General features: G+C 47.8%; 1 protein-coding gene across 1 annotated transcript in view; it reads right to left on the bottom strand.

The window, feature by feature from the left end:
- The window catches only part of KCNJ1 (potassium inwardly rectifying channel subfamily J member 1), a 30,871-nt gene extending 20,644 nt beyond the window's left edge, over positions 1 to 10,227 (bottom strand). Inside the window, exon 1 of the mRNA XM_072822683.1 lies at positions 10,017 to 10,227. The gene's annotated coding sequence lies outside the window, so the exon portion shown is untranslated. The remainder of the gene's footprint in view (positions 1 to 10,016) is intronic.
- Positions 10,228 to 10,943: the final 716 nt, after the last annotated feature.

Genomic DNA, 10,943 nt, shown 5'->3' on the forward strand with positions numbered 1-10,943 from the left:
AGGTAAGCTACGGGGAACAGCAATTAAATAAGTCAACTACATGCCACCGTATTTACTGACAATTAACCGTTGTTAGGATGGCACACGTCTCTCTGGCTACAGCCAGTGTCTGTTGAGTGGATGAGGTGATGCATGAATGAAACCAGGAAGGGGCTGTGTCTTTCAATGTTATTTAAAGATGAAAGGAGGGGCGCCTGGGTGGCCCAGTTGGTTAAGTGGCTGACTCTTGATCTCAGCTCAGGTCTGGATCTCAGGGTCGAGTTCAAGCCTTGCGTGGGGCTCCATGCTGTGTGGGGAGCCTCCTTATAAAACAAAACAAAACAAAACAAAACAAAAAGATGAAAGGAGACAAGGTGTATAAAAGTAACCGGCAATCAATGGAGGTTCCGTGAAGTCTTCTTGAATCTAGTTTACTGTGGGGGTAGTTCGTCCTCTAACGCATGGACCAAGAATAACTAACACTTAGGAACTCTCCATGCAAACACTCAACAGCTCCAACCACTCTATGACATAGACAACATCATTATTATTCCAAGTGTGTCGAGGGGAAGACCAAAGATCAGAGAAGCAGAGTTATTAATCCACATTCACAGAGCTAGAAATCTAGAATTCAGCCTACCGTAGTTTCAACTGGTGTATGTGTCCCTTGGGTTTAATTACTGGAAGAAACTCATTAAAATGCATCTCTTCTAATGTGACTTTCTTTGGCACAGATGGAAGGCTGGCTGTGTACTCTCTACAAGATCTTGTACCAGCTGGGCAGATAGCCTCTCATATGGGGTTGGAGGCTCGCTGCAGGATTGCTTGTACTTTGCAGGACTGAGGTTGGAAGGTTGAAATTATTGTAGAGGAAAGGGAACAACACTCGCTGGATATCTGCCGTGTGCCAGAAACTGGATTTGCAGAAATAATTTCATTTAATCCTCACAATGACCCCATGGAGTACATATAATTATCTTTACTTTACAAGGGAGGAGCTGAGGAGTCAGGAGATTAGACAGCTCATAGGAGGCAGAACTGGGATGGGAACTCAAGTCGTCTAGATCCTTCTACCACAAGTCCCATAAGATTTGGCCCATATGATGGGTGAATTCCAACGTCCACAGTAGCAGAGGAAAGGCAGGAAGGTGGAGGGGAAAGACAGGCCCTCCAATTGTTCCCCTTCTTTCTAGCCTTCCTGCTTGCTCTGCTTTTCTTGTTTTTCCTTGTCCCCCTGTCAGTAAATACTTATTGAGGATCTACCATATGCCAGGCTCTGTGCGAGGTGCCTGGGATAGTATGAACAAGACTGATGTTCAGGGACGTAGAAAGAGCTGGACAGACAATAAGAAACAACCAAGTAAACACGATAATTAGAGATTGTGCTCAAGGTTCAGAAAGCCACAGTAACTGGGAGTGACCTTGACAAGTATCAGTAACCAGAGGGCACAGGGCACCAAAGACAGTGAGGGTAGCAATGCCAAGATGAGAAGAAAGGTGCTCACTGGGCCAAGGGCAAGCTCAAAGTCGGCCTCCTCACAAACCCACTCGGGCCAGGTGGGCTCCCTGGATGCCTGCAGCAGCACCTGCTGGCATCTGCCCAAAGCACTGCTCAGAGAGTTCTAGAATTTCAGGGAAACCTAGAAAACCTGGAGAGCTCTGAAAGAAGCTGCCTCCACCCTGTGATGGGCACAAGTCAAGCTTCAGTTATCCTGCCTGTCAAATAACATTAATAGTAGTAGCATCTACCTTGGGATCCCTGGGTGGCTCAGTGGTTGAGCATCTGCCTTCAGTTCAGGGCGTGATCCCAGGGTCCCAGGATCAAGTCCCACATCAGGTTCCCCGCAGGGAGCCTGCTTCTCCCTCTGCCTGTGTCTCTGCCTCTCTCTGTGTGTCTCTCAGGAATAAATAAATAAAATCTTAAAAAAAAAAAAAAAAAAAAAACAGTGACATCTACTTCCCAGGGGCCACCATACAGATAAAATGATGTTGTGTTTGGGAAAATTCAGATGGCTGAGTGACAGGCCATACAAAAGTGAGTTGGAGTTGTAGCAATAGGGAGCTCAGTCAGACAGAAGTAAGAACTTTTTGACTGAAAGGATGATATGATGTTGTAGCAGTTTTCCAATGAAGAATCTTGCTTAGGTTGACAACTTAAAGCAAAGGCAATAACTGTCTGCCTCCAATAAGTGCCTGACACTTCATGGGTGTGGCAGGGTGGCGTGAATCCTTGGGGGAAACTGCTGCATTTTAAAATGTGGATGTGACTTGCAGGAAAAGAAGGTTTGGGGAACTCGGGAGGTCTCTCTGCTATCCTCATGTCAGGGATTCCAGAAGCTTCTCTCTGAAGAAAAGTGGTGGTATCACCAACTGGAATGTTGAAAAGTCGCCCGCTGCCCCTGCAGGGGTGGGTCCTGGGATCCCACACCTGCTTGACATCGGGGGGTGGGGAGACCCCAGGGGACGCAGAGCCTGGAGGTCCTTGCTGCAGGGCCAGGAGCTAGCAGATTGCAAGGAGAGCAGGAGGCAGGAGACAGCCTGGAGCTGCTCCAGAAACCAAGAAGTTCTGAAACCCAGGTGTGATGTCCAGAAAGATCTGCGGAGACCAGAGGGCCCAGCTCTCCCCTGACCTGCTCACCGCCCTCGCCTTGGAGCAGTTACCTCCCTAGCTGAGGCGGGGGCCCCACTGCTGGCCCTGCCTAGAATACTTGCAAAAGCAAAAGCACACAGTGTACAACGGGATTACTTTTACGACTCCCGGACAGGGAGAGGCAGCAGAGCAGAGGTGAGAGCAGGGCATGCTGTCGGGTGTCGTGCCTCCTGTCCATCCCCGGTCTCAGGCCGGGCCTAGGGTGGCTCAGCGTCTGGTCTCCAGTGAGCAATGACACATGCCTGGCTTTCTCCCACAGCTGCATTTGGAACTCGGCCTTTCTGTGGTCTGGCTGTTGGAGTCCCGGGGGCCCCCTCGCCCGCAGCGCTGAGCAGGCAAAGAGCGAGCCACCACCGCACGCCAGCTTCCGCCAGACTTCTTCTTCGCTGTAGCGAGGCGGCCAGCTGGGGGGACTGAAGAGGTCTGCTTCCTGCAGCCGCCCTCCCTGGGGGCCCAGGGGGGCTGATCCCCCGGCGGGGGCGGCTTGTTTGCATTGGCACCGCTAGGGGGGCTGAAGCACTTAGAACGGGGCAGCCGACATTCAGGACCCAAGAGGCCCGAGCAGCAGGGCCGAGGGCGGGCAGGGCACAGAGGGGTGGGTGCTGGGGGGGGAGATGGGGGAAGCCTGATCGACTGGCCCCTGTGGGGTCTGTGGGGTCTGTGGGGCCTCGGGCAGGAAGGAAGCTGCAAGACTCATTCACCCTGCAGACCCAGGCAGGGTAGGTAGCCAGAAGCGGCTGCCCCTGGGACACACTTAAACTGTGGGTCATTAGAAACGTGTATCTGCTCCCTGAAGCCACTAGACCCAGTGGGGTCACTGGGGATTCATGCCTGTGGTGCAGGGACACAAGACGAGAGTCAGGAGCTCATTATAGGCCCCCTCTCCGCACCCAGGAAGGGAAGAGGCTTCCAAGAGCAGTGAGGTCAGCCTGGAGGCTGGCAGCCCCTGAACCACTTCTCAGCCCGATGGACACAGGTTCCGTGATTGCGTAAGGAATCCAGTTCCCCCTGAGATCTCTTCCTGACTCTCCGCACCTCTACAACCCAAGCTTCTCCCTGATATCTGCTCCAATCCGTAGGCTGGGATTTGCATCCACTGGCATCTTGTGTCCTGCAGGTGTGAGAAAGCCGGCCCCTGTCTATATTGGACAGCCCTTTAGCCCACCACCCTTGGCCGACCTTCTCAAATGACGGCCCATTTCCCATCTTCATTTCGCTCCCACTATAGGCAGACTCTCCAGGAGGAATGGGGCCATTTGGTGCCCTGAGTGTGGGACCTCTCCACTCGAGTTGCTCCAGGAGCCAGCCCACACCCGGCCCACGTCCCTCACCTCACCACACCCCTCCCTTCTCTGCCACTAGACACTTAAAGAAGCATTTTTGTCCATAGAAATCCCAAACCACAAAGACCACCAGCGGCTGGCAACACAGAGCCAAAGGAACCCACTTATAAAAAGGTGAATAAAGTCCAAATCCTGTGCACACTTTTCTCCACTTCTCAGCTTGCCTCTTTCCTCAGCAGACTTCATCATGTCAGAGTCTTAGCGGTGAGCATCTGCATTGGCTGTGGAAGGAAACCTTGCATCTCCCACACAACGGATCTGGGCAAGGCAAAGGAGCATGAAGAGCCACAGGCCACCGGGGACTTCTCAGACCTGGTCCAGGTAAACATTCTGAGTTAGGACCTCTCAGGGCTCAGGGGTTCCCTTCACCCCTCTACTGAGGGGATGGAGGGGCTCCAAAAGGAGACTAATCTTCTCCCCTCAACCACTACACCTGACTCCGGCCACCCTGGAAACAGACTCGGGAAGAGAGTGCCCCAGTGAGACCAAAACTTCTGCAGGTTAGGGACTGTGTCTTCACACTTTAGAAGAGCCCAACACAGCATGGACTTCCCAGAAGGTGACCTTCTGGCCATTCCTGTGACTTATCTCTGAATCCAATTCAAGCTCTCCATACCGTATGCATAATTCATCAGCGGTCCAGCTCCCTAACAGCATCAGAATACCTTGATCCCTGAAACGGTCGAATGCACCATCCAGCACGAAACTGGGATTACTCTTATCTCTCCGAACACAACATCAATGGACTTGAACTCCAAGGAACCAAATTTCAGGGAGTCTTTTCCTGTGAGAAGTTAGCAACAGTTATTCATGGTTTCCAGACTCTGTCGAACTCCTCAAGGACAAATGGCAGATCTGGATAGAGCCAGAAAGCTCCCAAGAATTTAATCAAGGGCAGTGAACCATGAGTTTCCCTAGGGGTAGTCACCTGAGAGAGCTTTGGTTGTTCTAAGTGCAAAGACAGTATTAACCTGTTGCTTTCAACCGCGTTGTGTTGCATATTTAAATCTGCTCCCTGGGGATATGGTGCCACATTGATACACTCTGGTAAATACAATTCCTGAATGCAAGCCAAGAAACACTGGTGGTTGTGCAATGGCAAGTGAGGGAGGGTACTGGACAGGGGGACATTCTAAATAAGTGGAAATTTCTGGCTTGTATTTCACAGAGAATTCAAGAAGAATCTTCTATTAGGAGCATAAAGGAGTGACGTGCGTCACACCTAAATGCAAATTTGGCAAGGCTTGATGGGCAGGACATAATGTATGCACATGCACACTGAGGCAGACTGTTGCATCCTGGGAAATCATTTTAGGAAAATAACAACAGGCTCCCTTGAACAAGGAGGAGATTACTGACCCAAAGCGACATTGCGTGAATTCAGGTTGGTAATTTTACTGGGGACTTTGAGCAAGTCAGTTTGCTCTTCTAGACCTTAGTTTCTTCTTTTGCACAATGGGTGAGCTGGACTTGATAAACCTTTAGGAAGATTGTTTAAGGGTAGTTCCAATACTCTGGTTTTTGATGTGATGCTATTGGCTTGAATTTTTTATTAACAGCCCAAGCCCTTAATAAGAGTTTCCAGGACCAACTACCTGGGGTTGAACATCTGTAGACTCAATAGTCTTGAAGTTGTCCAGTCTCTGTGTTGTTTTTGTTTTTTTTCTGTTATTCCTCAAACAGAACCAGGGAGTCTCACATGTTAAGGGCAGTGCTGTCTTTATCTGCTCACAGATTCTGACAAGGCGACAGGAAGGACAGCAACACTTTCTCTGGACATTCTTCCTAATAAGCTCAGCAAGAATGGCTTAGGATCATTCCATCCGGAGCCAATAATGGACTCCTATGAGCCCTTTGACCTTAAGGTTATTTTGCATATATTATTGACTTTTCTAGAAGAGAAAAGTCCTATATGTCTCCACATTAATTTTTCCTTCATCTTTTTTCCTCCTTTCCTTCTTTCTTTCTTTTTCTTTTTCGTATTTTTTTTCAGTGTTTTTTAGTTTGGTTTTATCCCATTTTGCTTTTCCAGTTTCCACACACTCCCTGCTTGTTCATGAAGATTACAAACTATATAGCCAAGCCAACCATTTTTTATCTATCTAGAGAAGAGTTAATATTACTCTTGAATCTTATAGATTCCCCAAAGACAGATCTGATTGGGAAGGTCTACTTTCTTCTTACATTTTGGCTTAGGCTAAGTCATCATAGTCCAATTCTTTTTTTTCTCAACCTGTAAAATTGGAATAATTTTTTTGGCCTGGAGATGAATGTAGATAATCCCTTTGGGTTTCCCCCCGTATCAAGCTGACCATCACTTCCTCTTCTGAAAATGTCCAACCAGTGTGGGAAAAAAAAGAACCAGAAGTCTTTAAAATTAATTGCTATATTCAACTATCCTCAATTAATTATTGGGAAAACTTTGATTTCTGAGCCAATAAATTCACTCCATAGTGACTTGAACTAGAAATGAATGAATATCCTAGTATATTCTTTTTCTTGGGCCTAATGCCCCTGCCTGGACCCCAGGACTTATTTCAGCTCTAGGGAGAAAGTTTCTAGAGTTGCCTTAAGTGGGTAGACTGAGGTAGATCAGGACTTAAATCCCACAGTGCTGATTTTTCCAGATATTCTGAACCATGAGACCTCAATATTTCAAGGCTTGTCACCCACCTGCCAAGCAAAAGGAGGAGAGATATGTGACAGACATATAGTCCCAGCTCTGTCACTTACTGCCCATGTGACCTGGCTCCAGTTACTCAACCCTGAGCTGAGTGTGCCTGTATGGAGTCATGTGTACCAAGATATTGACCCCTGGCCCTTGAGGCAACATTGGGCCTGGAATGAGTGACTAGGCCTGGAGTGACAGCCTCTTCACTAATCCCAACACGTCTTACAAACGTCATCGTCTTCCATGTGACCCTGTTGGGAAAAACTCAGGAGACACTAAGTTCCCTTCCCTTCTTCTCTTCTTTACCTCCCTGCAAAACGGGTCTGAAAATAGTTCTCACTCTCAGGAATCATCCACAGGAAAGACAGGTTAGTATCTGACTCCTATTTAAGCAGGAATGCATTTGGACAATTAACGGTAGTTACGATAACGGTTACAAGGGCTTCTAGCTTTCAGCAGTTCTGTTGTTACTTCCGATATGGTCCCAACTTCAAGCCTCTGCAATAAGGAATGACACATTTTCTGCCCTACCTCCTAGTAGGCAACCCAGGATGATGCCTCATTTGAGGCATAGATACTCAGTGGGGATAAGAGATCCCTACTCAGTCTGCTGAAAACCCTCCCTCTCCTCAGACAGGCATGCATTTCAGTGGGGCAGAAAAACAATTGACCATTGGCTTTATTTCTGAGGAGGAAGCAGTCACCTGCCCTACACAGTCACTGACTCCTCATGTCGTCTGGGGATCATTAATTAATGTTTCTGTGCCCCATGGGTCATAGTGGATGTATGAAGACAAATGTAAAGAAAATGCTCTTGGGCACCTGAGTGGCACAGCTAGTTGAGCATCTGACTCTTGGTTTTGGCTCAGGTGATGATCTCGGGGTCATGGGATTGATCCCCACGTTGGGCTCCTCAGTGCAGAGTCCGTTTGAGATTCTCTCCCTCTCCCTCTGCCCCTCCCACTCATTCTCTCTCTCTGTCTCTCTCTCTCAAATAAATAAATCTTTTTTAAAAAAAGAAAAATGTTCTTTTCACTCAAAGTTTGGTCATGGTTTGGACTTTGGGGAAATTTCCTGAATGAGACCAGCCGACTCTCAGATTCCTATTTCAAGCTACACTTGGTCCTGGTAGCCTGTTTGCCCCTAGATCTTGTGGGTTCCGCCTCGTAGGAATCCCCTAACTGGTTTTCCTGTTACTGGTCTTACCCCACCCCCCATCCACCTTGCACTTTGCAAATCAAGCAACCTTCCTAAAACATAAATATAATCTTATATGGCTCCCCACCACCTTCAAGATACTGCCTGAGCTCCTTAGCATCCCACACAAAGTCATCTCTCACGTGTACTCTCTCTGCATCATCCCTTGCATCATCTTTCCTCACCCCTCCCCATGCCACCCACCCCGCACCAGCTTGGTATTCCTTGTACCTGCCACTTATATGCTCTCTCATGACTCCATGTTTTTGCAAATGCTATTTCCTTTTTCTGCAATGCCTTTCCTCCTGCCCCCCACAGGCACCATCCTGCCTACTACGGGAGTTGAAGATTATGCTTTCATAAGGACTTCTTCGGGCAAAGTAGAACATCCCTCCAGTGCATGCAGGGATTATATCATGACTACATTGCTGCGTGGTAGTCCTTATTCATCGTCGTATGTATCCTGCTGGAGGGTAATCACTGGTTCCCACATATGTACCCCCTAAACTGTAAGTGCCATGAGAACTGGAGCTGTTCAGTAATTTCCCAGGACCTAGCACAGTTCCTACAACATCACGGGTGTTCATTATAAGCTTAAGGAAAGGCAAATGAGGAAAAAACCCATATGTACATAATAATATTAATGAGGACAATGTCGATGAGAAGAAAGGCAATAGTCATTATTAGCATCTTAAATGGTAGAAGCAAGAGGGGTGAAGTTTGGGTCAAACTCAGGGTCACGCTGCCGGGAGAGATAAGCAATCCCAGTGAAAACTTGACGGGAAGGAATTAGGAAACATTGAATCCATGGAAGTCACGGGGCAGGTAAAAGGCAAAGCATGGGAGTCAGAGCTGAACGTTTGGAAAATCACTGAGCTGTGAAAAGGTCCAGGGTAGATTTGTAACCTAGCTTAGAAAAATGAATTACTCAAAACAAGAAAGTGACATGCTCTGCAGAGCAAAGCATTCTTGGCAATTACAGTATCTTATATATGAAATTTATTAAAAAAAAATCAGAGGAAACCAAATGCCACCAAAGCACCAAGTACCATTCACAAGGAATCTACTCCCTGTGCTTCTTACAAGTTCAGTCCTGCCCCTAAATGACTTGGTGTGCACCTGACACAGAAGAAAATCCATCTTCATGCCTTTAAGTATTAAAAAAAAATGTTTTTGTTTTTTTTCTGATGTCTCACAAATTCTCAGATACCCTTACCTCACTCTGCTTTGAAAAACTGAAGCTGACTGAGTGAGGATAACACTGTCACTAAACAACATTGAGCAAGACAAGATGAGCCAAGCCCATGATTGAAGAGCACCCACTGATAGACCTGAAAAATTCATATTTAAAATGGCCGCCTTACCACAATCACCATGTTTTGCTCTACTTTATATGCAACTAAAGAAGAAGAAAAAAAAAAACTTTTCCCAAACCTTGCCTATTGCAAAAGACAAACTTCTTTGGAGCAACTATGCCTAGAATCTATATGATAGAGATGTTGGGAGAAGGGGCTCCATGCCCGTTCATTCTTGGGTTCACATAAAGCAGAGCACTAGGGAAACAGTTGCCACTCACTGCTACAGAGCATTTGTCACAGCAGAAATTTAGGGAGCTGAACAAATGCTGAGAAATCCAAATGCATTCACTCACAATCAGGCAACATTTCATCAAAGGAAGGAAAGGCATTCGGGAGAAGGTAAGCAAAATGTCTTACCAACACAATTCACCCAGATAAGCCTTGCGCTTTTTCCATAATAGACCTTATTAGCATTTTATCCTCTGCCTTCGTGATGGAGAAGCTCTAAGGGAGGTCCTGCTATTATGCAAGGTCCCTCCACAAGGGAAATGATGCTATCGGGAACAGAATCCTTGCACATATCTCCACTACCAAGAAGGGAAGACTGGAACCAGGCATGGTGGGACTAGAGGCTTTCGCTGTACTCCAGCTCTAGGCTCAAATGGCCAAGGGGCGGCGGGATGAAGCTCACAGTGTAATCCAGGTGTGACCAGGAGATGGAGAGCCTCAAGTGAGCAAGTTAAAACCACACTTCTAAACCCCCAGGAGTGGTGGACAGCCTGTCTAGACTTGAGATACGGAAAAAGGAGGGTTACATTTCCACCAGAATGAACTTATTTTTTTCTACAAAGAGGTAATGCTGCATTTCACCCTCTTACCTCATGGATTGCCAGAGTTAAGTGCAGAGACAAAAACTCAATTTCTTGGTCCCCAAGAAAGTAGCCGCGTCCTTGATGGCTGCTTGGAGCCGTCTTGCACCTCTCGTCCAAGAGTTAGGATATCCCGGGTGAGGGTGCTGAGGCCCTGTAGGTTTTTACGAGTCTGAGGGTCAGCTCAGACTGGCTGCCAACTCATCTGTATGCGACAGCTCTCAAAGAACATAGTTTACTTTAGAACTGGATCCAACAAGAGTAGGCGTGGCGGTGGAATGAGCTAGATACACCAGAGGTGTTGGGCTGCCAAGGCTAATTAAGAAGGATCTGTTTATGGAGCCATGGCTTGGAACCAGAAGGCCAGTTCACTCATGCTGACAAGTGTCCCAAGTCAAACGCACGAGGGTGCACTTGAGTGCACACAGGCTAGGTGCCTCCAGGTGTGGGAATTGGGGTCCCCAAGGAGCCCCTCCAAAATTTTCCTGCCCTGTGACTCACTGAGTGACCACAAAAGGTCAGGCTGCCCTGACCTTCTCTTGACCATTCATCCATCTCCCTGGTCCCGGCACTATGTAGAGCTTTGTAGCAGGGACTTTACAGGACAGACAGGGAGCAACACCCATGCTCTACCGACTGTGTCACCTGGGGACAAACTCCTAGATGCTCACCCTCTGAGGTCTGTGGTGGGGAGTGAGGTCATGTATGTGAAGCACTTGACATTGAGTAAACACTCATGAAAACCAACATACCCCAAGCATCACCTTTCTGTCTGCCTTCCTACCCCCAACCCTAGGGCTTGCCTCCCTCTAGTCTGTCCTGAGGGAGAGGAGGTCTTACAATCAGAGATGCTCTCTCAGAGTTCCTCCCTGTCACGGTGTCCTCCGTGGACTTTCCTGCTGGTCACCACCACCCCACACCACCCCTGGAGCATCT

Source organism: Canis lupus, chromosome 3, assembly GCF_048164855.1.
Source record: "Canis lupus baileyi chromosome 3, mCanLup2.hap1, whole genome shotgun sequence".
NCBI classification, from domain to species: Eukaryota; Metazoa; Chordata; class Mammalia; order Carnivora; family Canidae; genus Canis; species Canis lupus.